The 16713-nt window shown below is 38.9% G+C and overlaps 1 protein-coding gene and 1 pseudogene across 22 annotated transcripts in view; both read right to left on the reverse strand.

Annotated features, from left to right (window-relative positions):
• Positions 1–16713, reverse strand: part of F8 (coagulation factor VIII) — a 145283-nt gene that overhangs the window by 50746 nt on the left and 77824 nt on the right. The gene's annotated exons all lie outside the window — the stretch shown is intronic.
• Positions 1249–4096, reverse strand: LOC103544022 (elongation factor 1-alpha 1 pseudogene; annotated as a pseudogene).

Here is a 16713-nt window from a genome sequence, read left to right on the forward strand (position 1 = left end):
TTAAATTTTGGCTCATCTAATTCTTATTGCTCCACAGCTCTCCAATGATTTTTAAAATATGAAGTTTTTTATTTTTCTAGTTTTTATAGTTGTTGCAGCAGGAGTGTTGGTCTGCCATGACCTACTCTCTACCCAGGAGCAGAAGTCACACTAGCTTTCTTTTGGTTAATATTTTCACGGCATGCTGTTCTCCATCCTTTTACTTTCAACCTTTTATACTCTTATGCTTTAGATCTGTAGCTTGGAAACAGCATCTAGTTATATTTTGTTTTAAAGTCAGGTAAGCCAATCTTTGTCTTTTAACTGGACCATTTAATCCATTTATAATTAATATTAATTCTGATATATTCGGATTTGTAGCTACCATCTTCTTTTTCCTATTCTGTTTCTTTTTTCCCTTTCTTGCCTTCTTTTGTATTGATTATTTTAATTTTCCCTTTACTCTTGGATGTTGCACACTTGATGTCTACCATTTTAATGCTTACCTTAGAAATCACAACATGAATCTTTAACTTAGCAAAGTCTTCATGTAATCAATATCTTTTTTAGAAAAATTTCCACCTTTATCAAGATGTAATTAGGGGGCCGGCCCCATGGCCGAGTGGTTAAGTTCACGCACTCTGCTTCAGTGGTCTATGGCTTTGCTGGTTTGGATCCTGGGTGTGGACATGGCGCCGCTTATCAGGCCATGCTGAGGCAGCGTCCCATATAGCACAACCAGAGGCACTCACAACTAGGATATACAACTATGTACTGGGGACTTTGGGGAGAAGAAAAAAAAAAAAAGAAGATTGGCAACAGATGTTAGCTCAGGTGCCAAAAAAAAGATGTAATTAAAATATAACAAACTACATACATTCAAAGTGTACAATTTGATGGGATTTTATGTATGTATACACATGGAAAACCATCAGAACAATCAGCATAATGAACATATTCATCATTCTCAAAAAATTCTTAATTAATTTCTTTACTGTTCTCCTGAACAATAAATACAAGGACATTAGAATACTTTAATTCCATTTACCCCTACCTCACTTATAAGCTCTTTTTGGGGGGGTACAATTTAATTCTATGTGTCTTTTTTTCCCATTAAAATTTGTTTTAATTGGTCTCAAAATTCTGTGAAGATTTTCAGTCAAGTTGTTTCCATTAAAAAGCACTGATTTAAAAACTAATAACTCAAAACTGCAACACAAATAAACGAAATGGTCTACAAAACATTATCCTTTTCTTCTGAAGGTTTTATGATGCATTTTATTAGTAACTAAACTTTGACTATTAAATTTGAATGGCCACTTGAGGTAGTTCTGAGACTGTTCTTCCACCACTGACTAAGACTGGGATGGCAGGTATTAGGGACAATATTCATTTAGCCTGTTGAGCTTTCGGGGAAGACTTGGTGACTTCGCCAGCTCCAGCAGCCTTCTTAGCCACTGCTTTGATGACACTCATAGCAACTGTCTGTCTCAGGTCATGAACAGCACAACAGCACAGAGCAGGATATTCAGAGAAGTTCTCAACACACATGAGCTTGCCAGGAACCATATCAACAATGGCAACATCACCAGATTGCAAGAATTTGGAGCCATCCTCCAGCTTTTTCCCAGAGCAGTGATCAATTTTCTTCAGCTCAGCAAAAACTTGCAAGCAATGTGAGCTGTGTGACAATCCAGCACAGGTGTGCATCCAGCACTGATTTGGCCTGGATGGTTCACCTGACCTATGAAGCCAGCTTCTTCCATTGGTGGGTCATTTTTGCTGTCACCAGCCATGTTGCTATGATGAATATCTTTGACAGACACATTCTTGACATTGAAGCCCACATTGTCACCAGGAAGAGCTTCACTCAAAGCTTCATGGTGCATTTCAACAGACTTTACTTCAGTTGTATTGGTTACTGGAGCAAAGGGGACCACCATGCCAGGTTTGAGAACACCAGTCTCCACTCACCCCACAGGGACAGTACCAATTACACCAATAACTGGAGGGGCAGGCACAAGGACTTGTCAGTTGGATGAGTTGGTGGCAGAAGGCAATCCAGAGCTTCAAGCAGTGTGGTTCCACTGACATTGCAATCTTTATGGGTGACTTTCCATCCCTGAACCAAGGCATGTTAGCGCTTGGCTCCAGCATGTTGTCACCATTCCAACCAGGAATTGGCACAAATGCTACTATGTCAGGGTTGTAGCCAAATTTCTTAATGCAAGTGCTGATTTCCTTAATGATTGCCTCATATCTCTTCTGTCCATAGGGTGGCTCAGTGGAATCCATTTTGTAAACACCAACAACTCGTTGTTTCACACCCAGTGTGTAAGCCCAGAAGGGCATGCTCAGGGTTCTGCCTATTCTTGGAGAAACCTGCTTCAAGTTCACCAACAGCAGCAGCAACAATCAGGACAGCACAGTCAGCCTGAGATGTGCCTGTAATCATATTTTTGATAAAGTCTCTGTGTCCTGGGGCATCAATGATGCTCTCATAATACTTGCTGGTCTTGAATTTCCACAAGGAAATATCAATGACAATACCATGCTCACATTCAACTTTCAGTTTGTGTAAAACCCAGGCACACTTGAAGGATTCCTTTCCCAACTCAGCAGCTTCCTTCTAAAATTTTTCAATGGTTCTTTTGTCGACTGCACAATATTTGTAGATCAGATGACCATTAGCGGTGGATTTGCCAGAATTTACATGTCCATTGATGACAATGTTGATATGAGTTTTTTCCTTTACCATTTTGGCTTAGGTTTAGGGGTGGTTTTCACTGACACGTGTGTTCTGGTGGCAAACCCGTTGTAAAAAAAAAAAGGGAATTCTATATATCTTAAAGCTCATAAAAGATTTTTACCATTGTTTATACAAACAAATTTTTTTATATTTATCCATATATTTGCCCTTTCTTTGCTTTTTAGTCCTTCTTGCCTCTCACATCTTTCATTTGGTTTCACTTTTCTATTGTTTCAAGTACATCATTAGAATATTTTTAGTGGGTTTTTGCTAGTGGTGAAATTTCTCTGTTTGTCTAAAAATGTCCTTTTTCACCTTGATTCTTGAATCATATTTTTGATGGGCATAGAATTCTAGGTTGGCAGTTATTGTATTTCAATGCCTTCCACATATCATTCCCCTGTCTTCTATCTGTAATTAGTACTATTGAAAGGTCACCTCTTTGTATCTCATTTGAATGTATGCTCTCTTTTTTCTTTGGCTGTTTTTAAGAATTTTCTCTTGGGTTTTCTGCAGTTTCACTCTGATGAAATATACCTAGGTGTTGATTTTTTTATTCATCTGGTTTGGGATTTGTTGAGCTCCCAGAATCTGTTCATTGATGGCTTTTTTCAATTTTGGAAAATATTCACCCATTACCTCTTCAAATATTGCTTCTCCTCTAATCACTCTTTCCTTTCCTTCTGGGATTTCAATTAAAAATAGGTTAGTCCCTCATACTCTATCCTCTATGTCTCTCTTCTGGTTATCTGTTGCTGTATCACAACTACCTCAACATTTTTGCGGCTTAAAACAGCAGCCACTTTACTATACTTATCAATTCTGTTAAGTTAGGAATTCCAGCAGGACTTGGTTAGGTAATAGTTTTGCTCCTCATGGTGTCGAATGTGGTCACTCATTGGTATATAGTTGGCATCTGGGCTTGTCTGAAGGGTCCAAAATGGCTTCATTCACATATCTGGTGCCTTGATGGAGAATGTTGGAAAGCTGGACTCAGCTGGGACTCTTGATTAGAGGGCTTTTATGTGACCTTTCCAGCAAGACAGCACCAGGGTACTCTGATTTCTTACATGGTGGCTGGCTTCTTACAGAGAGAGTATCCCAGGAGAACTAGATGTAGGCTGCATGTACTTTCTGACCTAGCCTCAGGAGTCCTACAGCATCACTTCCACCAAATCTACAGGTCACAATTTCTGCTATATTTTATTGTCATAAATGGGTCATAATGCCAGCCCAGATCAAGGGGAAGGGAATTAGATCCTAGCTCTTGAATGAGAGGGTGGCAAGGTCACGTTGTACAAGAGCATATAGGACATCCATCTTTGAAAAATATAGTTGACCATAGTCTTTTATTATCTCTTTTGTATTATCCATAAAAAAATGCTCCTTGTGAGCTAGCTCTGATGATGTAGTGGTTAAAGTTCGGCGTTCTCACCACTTCAGCAGCCTGAGTTCGCTTCCTGGCTGTGGAACCACATCACCCATCTGTCAGTTGCCATGCTGTGGCAGCAGCTCACATAGAAGAAGTAGAAGGACTTACAACTAGGATATACAACCATGCACTGGGGCTTTGGGGAGGAAAATACAAAAAGAGGAAAATTGGCAATAGATGTTAGCTCAGGGTGAATCTTTCCCTGCAAAAGAAAAAAATCCTTGCATGCTGAATTCCACTTTTTTTTTTACATACCTACTACTTCACCAATTCTTTATACGTGATGTATAGGTGTTTTAATAACTGTATCTAATGATTCCTAGATCTGAAGTCTGTGAGTTTGTTTTGGCTCTTTATTGTTTCTGTGGCTTCTTGCTTATTTTTTCTTGCTTTGTTTTGTACACAGTAACTTTGTGTTCTGGACATTATATCTGAAATATTTGTGAAAATAAGTCAAGGCCTAGGATGTTGGTTTCTTCCACTACAGGGGTTTTATGTTTTCTTCTGCCAGCTGTCTACAGGCACTTCCAATCTAAGACTTGCTTAAATTATGATCAAGAATAGAGATTTCATGGACAACGCAGATGACAGAAAACTGGACTGTAAGTCAATGAAATGCAAGTTAACTGGTTTACCATTACCTTGAGGATGTATCCCTTTGGAGACTCAGATTAAAGTGGGCATAGTTTACATCTACTTTTAATCATTTGATGATCTCATCTAGTCTTATTTGAATGCTATCAATATGCTTATGACTCCAAAATTTATATCCTTAGCACAGGCCTCTTCCTTGGATTCCAGACTCATATATCCAACTGCCTACTCAACATCTCAATTTGGATGTCTAATGGGCATCTCAAACTAAGTATGTACAAAACAGACCATTGAGTGTTTCCTCAAATAAACCTGTTCTACCTAAAGCCTTCGTTATCTCATTAAATGTCACCATCAACCACCATCAACCACCTAGTTGCTCAGAACAAAAACTAAAAATCTTCTTTGAGTCCTCTCTCTCCATTTCCCCTGTACTCAATCTAACAGCAAGCCCTGTCTACTTGTCTTCAAATTATAATCAACATCCTTCCACTTCTTTTGATTTTCACCACCACTACCTTGATCTAAACACTGTCTTCTCTTATCTGGATGACTGCAATATCCTCTTAACTTGTCTCCCTGCCTCCATTCTTGCCCATGGAAGCTGTGTTACACAATTCCATTTCATTGGTGTTCCCTGGAATTTGGACATACATGAAAGACCTACTCTTGCTTCCCCACATCCATCATTTACTAATTCATTCAACAGATATTTATCTGAGCTTCTATCACATGTCAGGCACTGTTCAAGGTTCTGGAGATATACCATTGAACAACACCTTCAAAGTTTGTGCTCTCAACAAGCTTACCTTATAGTTGAGGAAGATAGACAATAAACAAATATATAATATTTCAGGTGCTAGTAAGTGCATTGAAACAGAGTGGTGGGAGCTATATGTATATACAGTGTTCAAGGAAAGCCTCACTGATAAAATGAAATTTGAGCAGCCACCTGAAGGAAGTGAGAAGACTAACAATAGGATATCAGGGGAAGAGAATTCCAAGCAGAGAACAGAAAGTGAAAAAACCTAGAGATAGGCACATACTTGCTACATCTGAGGAAAAGCAATGCAGCCAGTGTGACTGGAGCAGAGTGAGCAGGAAACAATAGTAGAAGATGAGGGGAGAGAGGTTTCAGAGGGTCCTCATAGAAACTTGAAGGCCATGGTGAGGGCTTTGGAGTTTATTGAGAGTGAGATGGAAATCCACTAGGGTATTTAGAGCAGAGAACAATAATCAGAATTATAATTTGAAAAATTACTTTAGCTGCTGTGTTGGGAAAAGACTGTATGAGGGCAAGGTTGAAAGCCAGAAGGCCAGTTAAGAAGCTATTACAATAGTTTGGGTGAGAGTTGACAATGGTTTAGACCAGGATGGTAGCCATTGAAGTGGAGAGAAGTAGCTAGATTTTGGGTGTTTGTGTGTATGTGTTTATAAAATTGATTTTATTATTTTTAATAGTTTTTTGTTATTATAGAAGCAGTGCATATGCATTGTAGAAAATTTGACAATATAGACAAATAACTTTTTTAACTAAAAACATTACTTTTACAGTATCTAGAGTAACATTTTATATGTCTTCTCTTGTTTTGTAGCCTGTTTTTTTTTCCCTAGTCAACCATCTCCAACTTTACATTTCAGTACATTTTCATCTTATCCAATATTCAGTCCAAAATCAAATTCTGGTTATTTTTTGAAGTTATAGCCAACAGAATTATTCAATGGATTAGATGTGGTCATGAGAGAAAAAAGAGGAGTTACGAATAACTTCAAGGTTTGGAGTCTGAATGACTGAAAGGAAGGAATGGTCATTGACTGCCATGGATAAGGCTGGGAAAACAGCAGGTTTTGGGAAGCGGAAGAAATTTAGTCTAATTTTGTACATGTTAAGATAGGGAGTTGATATGTGAATCTCAAGTTCAAGGGAGAGATATGAGATGGAGATATACAACTGGAAATTGCATATAGATAGTACTTAAAACTATAAGAGTAAATGAGATCATCACAAGAGTGAGTGTAAACAAAAAAAGGAGAGTTGGGAGAACTAATACCCCAAGCACTCTCACACTTAATGGTCAGGGAGATGAAGAACCAGCTAAGTTGACAAGAAAGATTGGCAGTGAGTATAATAGAAAAAGAAAAGTGGCATCAGAGAGGCCAAGTGAGAACATGTATCAACTATCAAATACTACTATGAGTTCAACTAAGATGAGGACTGAGAATTAGTAATGTAAACATCAACAATGACCTTGAAAATGTAGTGTTGATGGAATAATGGAGATAAAAGCCTCTTTGGAGTGGCTTAGAGAAAGAATAAGAGGAAAAGAAACAAAGTTAGCAAATAGATAGAATTATTTTTAAATGTTTTCTGAAAAAATAAGGGGATAAATAATAGCATGATTGATGCTGATGAGAGTAACCCAGTGGAGAGGGAGAAATTGATGATGTGAGAGAGAAAAGGGGAATTTCTGAAGCAACATTTTTTGTGAGGGCAGAAAGGATGGGATCAAGTGCAAAACTGAAGAGGTTAACCTTAGGAACACAGACAGTACATTTATTGTCACATTGTCATAAGCATGAAGACAATATATGGGTACAGATGTTGATAACTGTGATGTTGGAAGTCTGTGGCAGTTCATTGAACAGCATCAGCTAGGAGTGAGAAGGAGTGTTGGAGAAAGGGCAAACGGTGTTGGAGATTTAAGGAAAAAAGCAGAAAATGTAAGATAGAGGTTCAGGAAAGTGGGAAAGTCAGTGGACTAGGGAAATATTCTATGGTTGCTGTTAGCAATAAGAGCTCACTTGAGGTAAAAAGCAAAGTCAGAAAGTGACAACGGGTAATAAAGAGGGCACCTACCCTTCCTCTAGGACCTGTATTATCTGACCACTGCTCATCTCTACCACTCCATCTCCCACAACCGCCACCCCCCCCGCCCCAAGTACTCTACTGTACTCCAGTCATGCTGGTCCTTTTCCATTCCTCAAACATGCTAACCTTGGTCCATTCTCAGGACCTTTGCATTTCCTGTTCCCTGGCCTGGAAACGTCTTCTCTAACAGCTCCATCAGCTGGCCTCTTATCATCATGTAGGTCTCAACTCCACAAGGAGGATTTCTTTGACCACCACAGCTAAAGTAACACCTCCAGTCACTCTCTACCATATTATTTGATTCTATCTTCTGATTAGCACCATCAAGATTCCCAGATTTGGACTTGGACACCAGCATCATGGTGGAGTGAGCTGTTCCCTTAGCCTCTCACCACTAAGATACAACCAAAAGGACATTCATTAACCAAAAGAGGACACCCACACAGTACAATAGGACGTTTGAGAGATCCATGTAGCCATATGTCTGAAGGCAGGGGTACTGGATTCCCAGAAAGCAGTGGAAGGAGGTGAGCAGATCTCTTTCCCCTCCCCAGTGGCAGCAATCTAGGGTGCAGGACCTCATGCATGGGCTGGCATGCAACTCTAAGAGGAGATGGGGAAACAAGCAGGCATCCAGAGCAATGCTTTTGCTTTCAGAGTTGCATCCCAGCCCACAGGAATGCTCCACACTGAGGCGGCTCAGCCACTGCATGGGCACCCCTACCAAGCCCAGCAGCCCAGGTGGGCCACCAATGAGTGCAGAGTGGGCTTGCAGGCACAAAAGAAAGTGACCTTCCCCTTCCTTCCTGCCTGGTCCACCAGCTTGGCCAGTTGGCCAGGGCAGCAGATCCACACCAGAGCACCTGTGCCTGAGCGTGGGACCTGCCAAGCAGTGACAGTCAGAAGCAAATGCAGATGAACTCTATCAGCACACCTTCCAGCAGATGGGCACAACTTTCAGCAGATGCGGCAGGTTCAGAAAATAGCTCCCCCCCCACAGTGGCAGCAGGTGGAACTGTGACTAGATACTACCACTAAGCACAGGCAAAGGTCCACGTCATCAAACACCATGAAGACCTACATTAACACTCTAGATTAGAAGGAAAATGACAAGTATCCAGAAACCAATCCTGAAGTCACATAAATTTACAGTCTAAATGACAGAGAATTCAAAATAGATATCATAAAGAAACTCAACAAGTTACAAGAAAACTCAGATAATTCAGTGAACTCAAGAATAAAATTAATGAGCAGAAGAAATTCTTCACAAAAGAGATTGAAACTCTAAAAAAAAAAAAAAAAAACCAAACAGAAATGATGGGCATGAAGAACACAATGAATGAGATAAAAAGCAATCTAGAAACCTTAAAAAACAGAGCTGACATTATGGAGGACAGAATTAGCAATTTAGAGGACAGAAATATAGAAAAGCTTCAGGTGGAGGAGAGAGAACTAAGACTAAAAAAAGAAGAAGAAATTCTCTGAGAAATAGCTGATGGAGTTGGAAAAAGCAAAATAAGGATTATAGGTATTCCAAAGGGAGAAGACAGGGAGAAAGGAGCAGAGAGCTGGTTCAAAGAAATAATAGCTGAGAATTTCCAAAACCTGGGGAAGGAACTGGAATTACAAGTAAATGAAGCAAATAGAACTCCTAATTACATGAATGCAAAAAGACCTAGCCCAAGGCATATATTAGTAAAAGTCAATGACAAATAAAACATATTAAGTGCAGCAAGGCAGAAGAGTATAATCTACAAAGGAACCCTCATCAGGCTTTCAGCAGACTTCTTAGCAGAAACCTTACAGTCCAGGAGAGAGTAGAATGATATTTTCAAAATACTGAAAAACAAAAACTTTCAGCCAAGAATACTCTATCCAGTGAAACTATCCTTCAGATTCAGAAGTAAAAACTTTCCCAGACAAACAAAGCTGAGGGAGTTTGTGGCCACAAGACTCACATTACAAGAAATCATGAAGAATACTCTCATACCTGAAACAAAAAGGAAAAGGTTTACAAAGCCTTGAGCAAGGAGATAAATTGACAGAGAAAATCAGAAAATGCAGCTTTCTATCAGAACAGGTTAGCAAACATAACATTAGAGATGGAAGAAGAAGGACTGATGTCAGCAACTTGGAGTGAGCCGTTCCCTTTGTCTCTCCCCCTTTTGAGCTACAATTAAATGGACATTCACTAAACAACGGAGGAAGCCCACACAGCACAACAGGATGCCTGAGAGACTCACGCAGCCATACATCTGAGGGTGGATAGACTGGTCCCCTGGGAAGTGGTGGAGATAGGTGAGCATGCCCTGCTCTCCCCTGGTAGCCCTGTGCACATGCACAAATGCTTTCCAGCCTGATGCAAGCACCCTGAATGTGGGAACATGCACCAGAGCGACTGTAGGAAGAGGTGGTGGCAGCCCTTAGCCCACTTGTGGTGGCTTTCCTGGCAGCAAAGGGGAGCCCACTTTGCCCCTGTGGAGCCAAGGAGTGGCCCTAGCTCAGTCCTGGGGAGGAAGCCCCGCCCACCAAGCACAGCAGCCCTGCAGACTGCAAGCAGAGACCACAGCAAATCTACACACCAGAGCAAGCACACTCCAGGTTCACATGAGCATCCATAGTGCCACTGAGCCCCAAAAGAGGACACACGTCCTGAGGAAGCTGTGGGAAGAGGGGGTGGCAGCCCTTAGCCTGCTGGTGATTGCTTTCCCAGTGGGAAGGGGGAGCCCACTATGCCCCTGCGGGGCCAAGGATTGGCCCTAGCTCAGTACAGCAAGGAATCCCCATCCAACAAGCACAGTCCACACAAGCTCCTGAATGCACACCAAGCTGGGGCAAGTGCCCCTAATACCCCCACAGCTTCCAGCAGATGGGGTTGGGCCAGAAACTCTGCTCCTGTTTCTCCCTAGCAGTAACAGGTGGAATCTATTACCTAGTACTACCACAAATGCCCCAACAACCTAAATGATAGAGAATTCAAAATAGCTGTCATAAAGAAACTCAATGATTTACAAGAGAACACAGAAAGACAGTTTAATGAGCTCAGGAATAAAATGAATCTCATCACCAGAGAGACTGAAACTATAAAAAAATATCCAGCAGAAATTCTGGATATGAAAAACACAATTAATGAAGTAAAAAATAATCTAGAATCCATAAGAAATAGAGCTGATGTTGTGGAGGAAAGAATTAGTTATTTAGAGGATTAAAATATAGAAATTCTACCAGTGGAGGAGGAGACAGAACTAAGATTTTTTTAAAATGAAGGCATTCTTTGAGAAATATCAGACTCAATTAGGAAAAGCAACATCAGGACTGTAGGTATTCAAGAGGGAGAAGAGAGAGAGAAAGTAGCAGAGACCTTGTTCAAAGAAATAATAGCTGAGAAGTTCCCAAACCTGGGGATGGATCTGGATTTAAAAATAAACAAAGCTAATACAATGCCTAGTTACATTGCTGCTAAAAGACCTTCTCCAAGGCATATATTAGTAAAAATGCTAAAAGTCAATGACAGAGAAAAAAATATTAAGGGCAGCAAGGCAGAAGAAAATAACCTGCAAAGGAAACCCTATCAGGCTTTCAGTGGCTTTCCCAGCAGAAACACTACAGGCTAGGAGATAATGGAATGATATATTCAAAATACTGAAAGACCAACTGTTTCAGCTAAGACTATTCTATCCAATGAAACTTTCCTTCAGATATGATGGAGAAATAAAAGCTTTCCTAGGTAAACAAAAGCTGAGGGAGTTCATTGCTGCTGGACCTCCCCTACAAGAAATAATTAAAGATGCCCTCACACCTGAAACAAAAAGGCAAAGGTCTACAAAGCTCTGAGCAAGGAGATAAATAGACATACATAATAAGAAAACTGCAGCTCTCTATCAGAAGAGGGAAGCAAAGACTCAATTATAACTTAAGAGATAAAGGGAAAGAAATCATCAAAAGTAATGATAAATGCTTCGACTTAGTCACAAACTCACAACATTAAAAACAGAACAATTTGTAACAGCAATAACTCAAAATGGGAGAGGAAAAGGAAGGAACTTGCTTAGGTCTATGGCGATAAGAGGCTATGAGAAAATGGACTATTTCATCTATGAGATCTTTTATACAATCCTCATGGTAACTGCTAAACAAAAATTCAGAGCAGAGCCACAATTCACAAAAAGAGAGAAAACTGAGAATACCTCCTCAGAAAACCATCAAAATGAAATGGCAGTCAGAAATACAAAGGAAAAAAACCAATGGAAACATAGAACAACCAGAAAACAAGAGATAAAATGGCAGTATTAAGCCCTCATATGTCAATAATCACTCTAAATGTAAATGGATTGAATTCTCAATCAAAAGACAGAGTAGCTGGGTGGATTAGAAAACAAGACCCAACAATATGCTGCCTCAAGGAAACACATCTCAGCTCTAAAGACAAACATAGGCTCAGAGTGAATGGATGGAAGACAATACTCCAAGCTAATGGCAAACAAAAGAAAGCAGGTATTGCCATACTTACATCAGATAAAGCAGACTTCAAGTTAAAAAAGACAATGAGAGAACAAGAGAGGCAGTGTATAATGATAAAAAGTACATTCCACCAAGAGGATATAACACTTATTAATATACATGCACATAACACAGGGGCACCAAAGAACATAAGGCAATTATTAAGACACCTAAAGGAAGAAATTAGAACTAGTAGGGGACCTCAACACCCCACCTACATCAATGGATAGATCATACAGACAAAAAGTCAACAAGGAAATAGTAGATTTAAACAAAAAAACTTGATCAGATGGAATTAATAGATATATAGAGAGCATTCCATCCAAAAACAGCAGAATACACATTCTTCTGAAGTGCACATGGATCATTCTCAAAAATAGACCATATATTGGGAAGCAAGGCAAGCCTCAATAAATTTAAGAAGATCAAAATCATCTTAACCATCTTTTCCAACCACAATGTTATGAAACTGGAAATCAACTATAAGAAAAAAACTGGGGGGCCAGCCCCATGGCCAAGTGATTAAGTTCGTGTGCTCTGCTTTGGCAGCCCAGGGTTTCATCGGTTCTGATCCTGGGCACGGACATGACACCACTCACCAGGCCATGTTGAGGCAGTGTCCCACATGCCACAACTACAAGGACCCACAACTAAAATATACAACTATGTACTAGGGGGATTTGGGGAGAAAAAGCAAAAAGAAAAAAAAAACTGGCAGTCAGAAATATGTGGAGACTTAACAACATGCTCGTGAACAACCACTGGAATCAGTGAAGATATCAAAGGGGATATTAAAAAATACCTGGAGACAAATGAAAATGAAAATACAACATATCAACTCTTAGGAGATGCAGCAAAAGTGGTCATGAGAGGGAAATTCATAGCAATACAGGCCTACCTCAACAAGCAAGAAAAATCTCAAGCAATCTTAAAATGCACCTAACAGAACTAGAAAAAGAACAAAGCCCAATGTCAGCAGAAGGCAGGAAATAATAAAAATCAGGGCAGAAATAAATGAAATAGAGACTAAAAATCAGTAGATAGGGTTAATGAAACCAAGAGCTGGTTCTTTGAGAAGATAAACAAAATTGACAGACCCTTAGCCAGACTCAATAAGAACAAAAGAGAGAAGTCTCAAATAAATAAAATTAGAAACAAAAGAGGAAAAATTACAACAGATACTACAGAAATACAAACGATTATAAGAGAATACTATGAAAACCTATATGCCCACAAATTTGATAACATGGAAGAAACACATAAATTCTTAGACTCATACAACCTCCCAAAACTGAATTAATAAGAAATAGAGAATCCAAATAAACCAATCACAAGTAAAGAGATTGAAACAATAATCAAAAACCTTCCAAAAAGCAAAACTGCAGGACCAGATGGCTTCTCAGGAGAATTCTACCAAACATTCAAAGAAGATTATTTATTTATTTATTTATTTATTTATTTATTTATTTATTTATTTATTTTTATTGCAATAACATTGGTTCATAAAATTACATAAATTTCAGGCATACATCATTATATATTTCTATTTCTGTGTAGATTACATCATGTTTACCACCCAAAGACTACTTATAATCCATCACCACATACCTGTGCTTAATCACCCCTTTCACTCTCCTTCTTCTCCTCTTCACCTCTGGTAACCACCAATCCAATCTCTGTCTCTATGTGTTTGTTTGTCATTTTTATCTTCTACTTATGAGTGAGATCATATGGTATTTGACTTTCTCTCTCTGACTTATTTCACTTAGCATAATACCCTTAAGGTCCATGCGTGTTGTCATAAATGGCTGGATTTCATCATTTCTTATGGCTGAGTAGTATTCCATTGTGTATAGATACCACATCTTTATCCATTCATCCCTTGATGGGCACCAAGGTTGCTTCCAAGTCTTGGCTATTGTGAATAATGCTGCAATGAACATAGGGGTGCATGTATCTTTATGCATTCACATTCGTGTTTTCATGTTCATTGGGTAAATAGTCAGTGGTGGAATAGCTAGATCACATGGTAGATATATTCTTAATTTTTTGAGGACTCTCCATAATGTTTTCCATAGTTGTTGCACCAGTTTGCGCTCCCATCAGCAGTGTATGACGGTTCCCCTTCAAAGAAGATTTAATACCTATCCTTCTCAAACAATTCCAAAAAATTGAAGAAAACAGAATACTTCTTAACTGATTCTAAGAGGCCAACATCACCCTGATACCAAAACCAGACAAGGACAATACAAAGAAGAAAAATTACAGCCCAATATTGCTGATGAACATAGATGCAAAAATCCTCAACAAGATATTGGCAAACCAAATACAGCAATACATTAAAAGGATCATACACCATGATCAAATGAGATTTATTCTGGGGAAGCAGGGATGGTTTGCCATCCACAAATCAATTAATGTGATACACCACATTAGCAAAATGAGGAATAAGAATCACATGATCATCTCAATAGATTCAGAGAAAGCATTTGACAAGATCCAACATCCATTTATGATAAAACCTCTCAATAAAATGGGTATACAAGGAAAGTACCTTAACATAATAAAGACCAAATATGACAAACCTGCAGCCAACATCATACTCAATGGTGAAAAACTGAAAGCCATTCCTCTGAGAACAGGAACAAGATAAGGGTACCCACTGTCGCCACTCTTATTCAACATAGTAGTGGAAGTTTTGGCCAGAGCAATTAGGCAAGGAAAAAAAATAAAAGGAATCCAAACTGGAAAATAGGAAGTGAAACTCTTGCTGTTTGTTGATGACATGATTCTATAAATAGAAAACCCTAAAGAATCCATCAGAAGACTACTAGAAATAATCAACAACTACAGTAAAGTTGCAGGGTACAAATCAACTTACAAGAATCAGTTGCATTTCTATACTCTAATAACGAACTAGCAGAAAGAGAACTCAACAATACAATCCCATTTATAACCACCACCACCACAACAAAAAATATCTAGGAATAAATTTAACCAAGAATGTGAAAGATCTATACATTGAAAACTATAAAATAGTATTGAAAGAAATTGAAGATGACATAAAGAAATGGAAAGATACTACATGCACAAGGATTGGAAGAATAAACATAGTTAAAGTGTCCATATTACCTAAAGCAATCTACAGATTCAATGCAATCCCAATCAGAAACCCAATGACAGTCTTAATGAAAATAGAACAAAGACTCCTAAAATTTATATGGAAGAACAAAAGACCTTGAATACTGAAGACAATCCTGAGAAAAAAGAACAAAGCTGGAGGCATCACAATCCCTGACTTCAAAATATACTACAAAGCCATAATAATCAAGACAGCATGACACTGGCACAAAAACAGACACACGGATCAATGGAACAGAATTGAAAGCCCAGAAATAAAACGACACATCTATGGACAGCTAATCTTCTACAAAGGAGCCAAGAAATACAATGAAGAAAGAAAATTCTCTTCAATAAATGGTGTTAGGAAAACTGAAGAGCCACATGCAAAAGAATGAAAGTAGACCATTATCTTACACTATACACAAAAATTAAGTCAAAATGTATTAAAGACGTGAAGGTAAGGCCTGAAACCATAAAACTCCTAGAAGAAAATATAGGCAGTAAACTTGCTGACATTGGTCTTCACAGCATCTTTTCAAATACCATGTCTACTTGGGCAAGGGAAACTAAAGAAAAAATAAACAAATGGGACTACATCAGACTAAAAAGCTTCTGCAAAGCAAAGGAAACCATGAACAAATGAAAAGACAACCCACAAACTGGGAGAAAATATTTGCAAATAAAATATCTGACAAGGTGTTAATCTCCAAAACATATAAAGAACTCATACAACTCAACAATAAAAAAACAAACGACCTGATCAAGAAATGGGCAGAGGATACGAACAGACATTTTTCCAAAGAAGATATACAGGTGGCCAACAGGCACATGAAAAGATGTTCAACATCACTAATCATTAGGGAAATGTAAATCAAAACTACAACAAGATATCACTTCACACCCATCAGAATGGCTATAACTACCAAGACAAAAATCAACAAATGTTGGAGAGGATGTGGAGAAAAGAGAACCCTCATACACTGCTGGTGGGAATGCAAACTGGTGCAGCCACTATGGGAAACAGCATGGAGATTTCTCAAAAAACTAAAAACAGAAATACCATACAATCCAGCTATCCCACTAATGGGTATTCATCCAAAGAACTTGAAATCAACAATTCAAAGAGATTTATGCACCCCTATGTTCACTGCAGCATTATTCACAATAGCCAAGGCATGGAAGCAACTCAAGTGCCCATCAATGGAAGAATGGATAAAGACGATGTGGTATATATATATACAATGGAATACTACTCAGCTATAAAAAGACAAAATCATCCCATTTGCAACAATATGGATGTACCTTGAGGGCATTATCTTAAGTGAAATAAGCCAGACAGAGAAAGACAAACACCGTACAGTTTCACTCATATGTGGAAGATAAACAAACATGTGGACAAAGAGAACAAATTGGTGGTTACCAGAGGGGAAGGGGGTTTGGGGGTGGGAGAAAGGGGTAAAGGGGCAT

The sequence above is a fragment of the Equus przewalskii genome, chromosome X, assembly GCF_037783145.1.
Source record: "Equus przewalskii isolate Varuska chromosome X, EquPr2, whole genome shotgun sequence".
Classification (NCBI taxonomy): domain Eukaryota; kingdom Metazoa; phylum Chordata; class Mammalia; order Perissodactyla; family Equidae; genus Equus; species Equus przewalskii.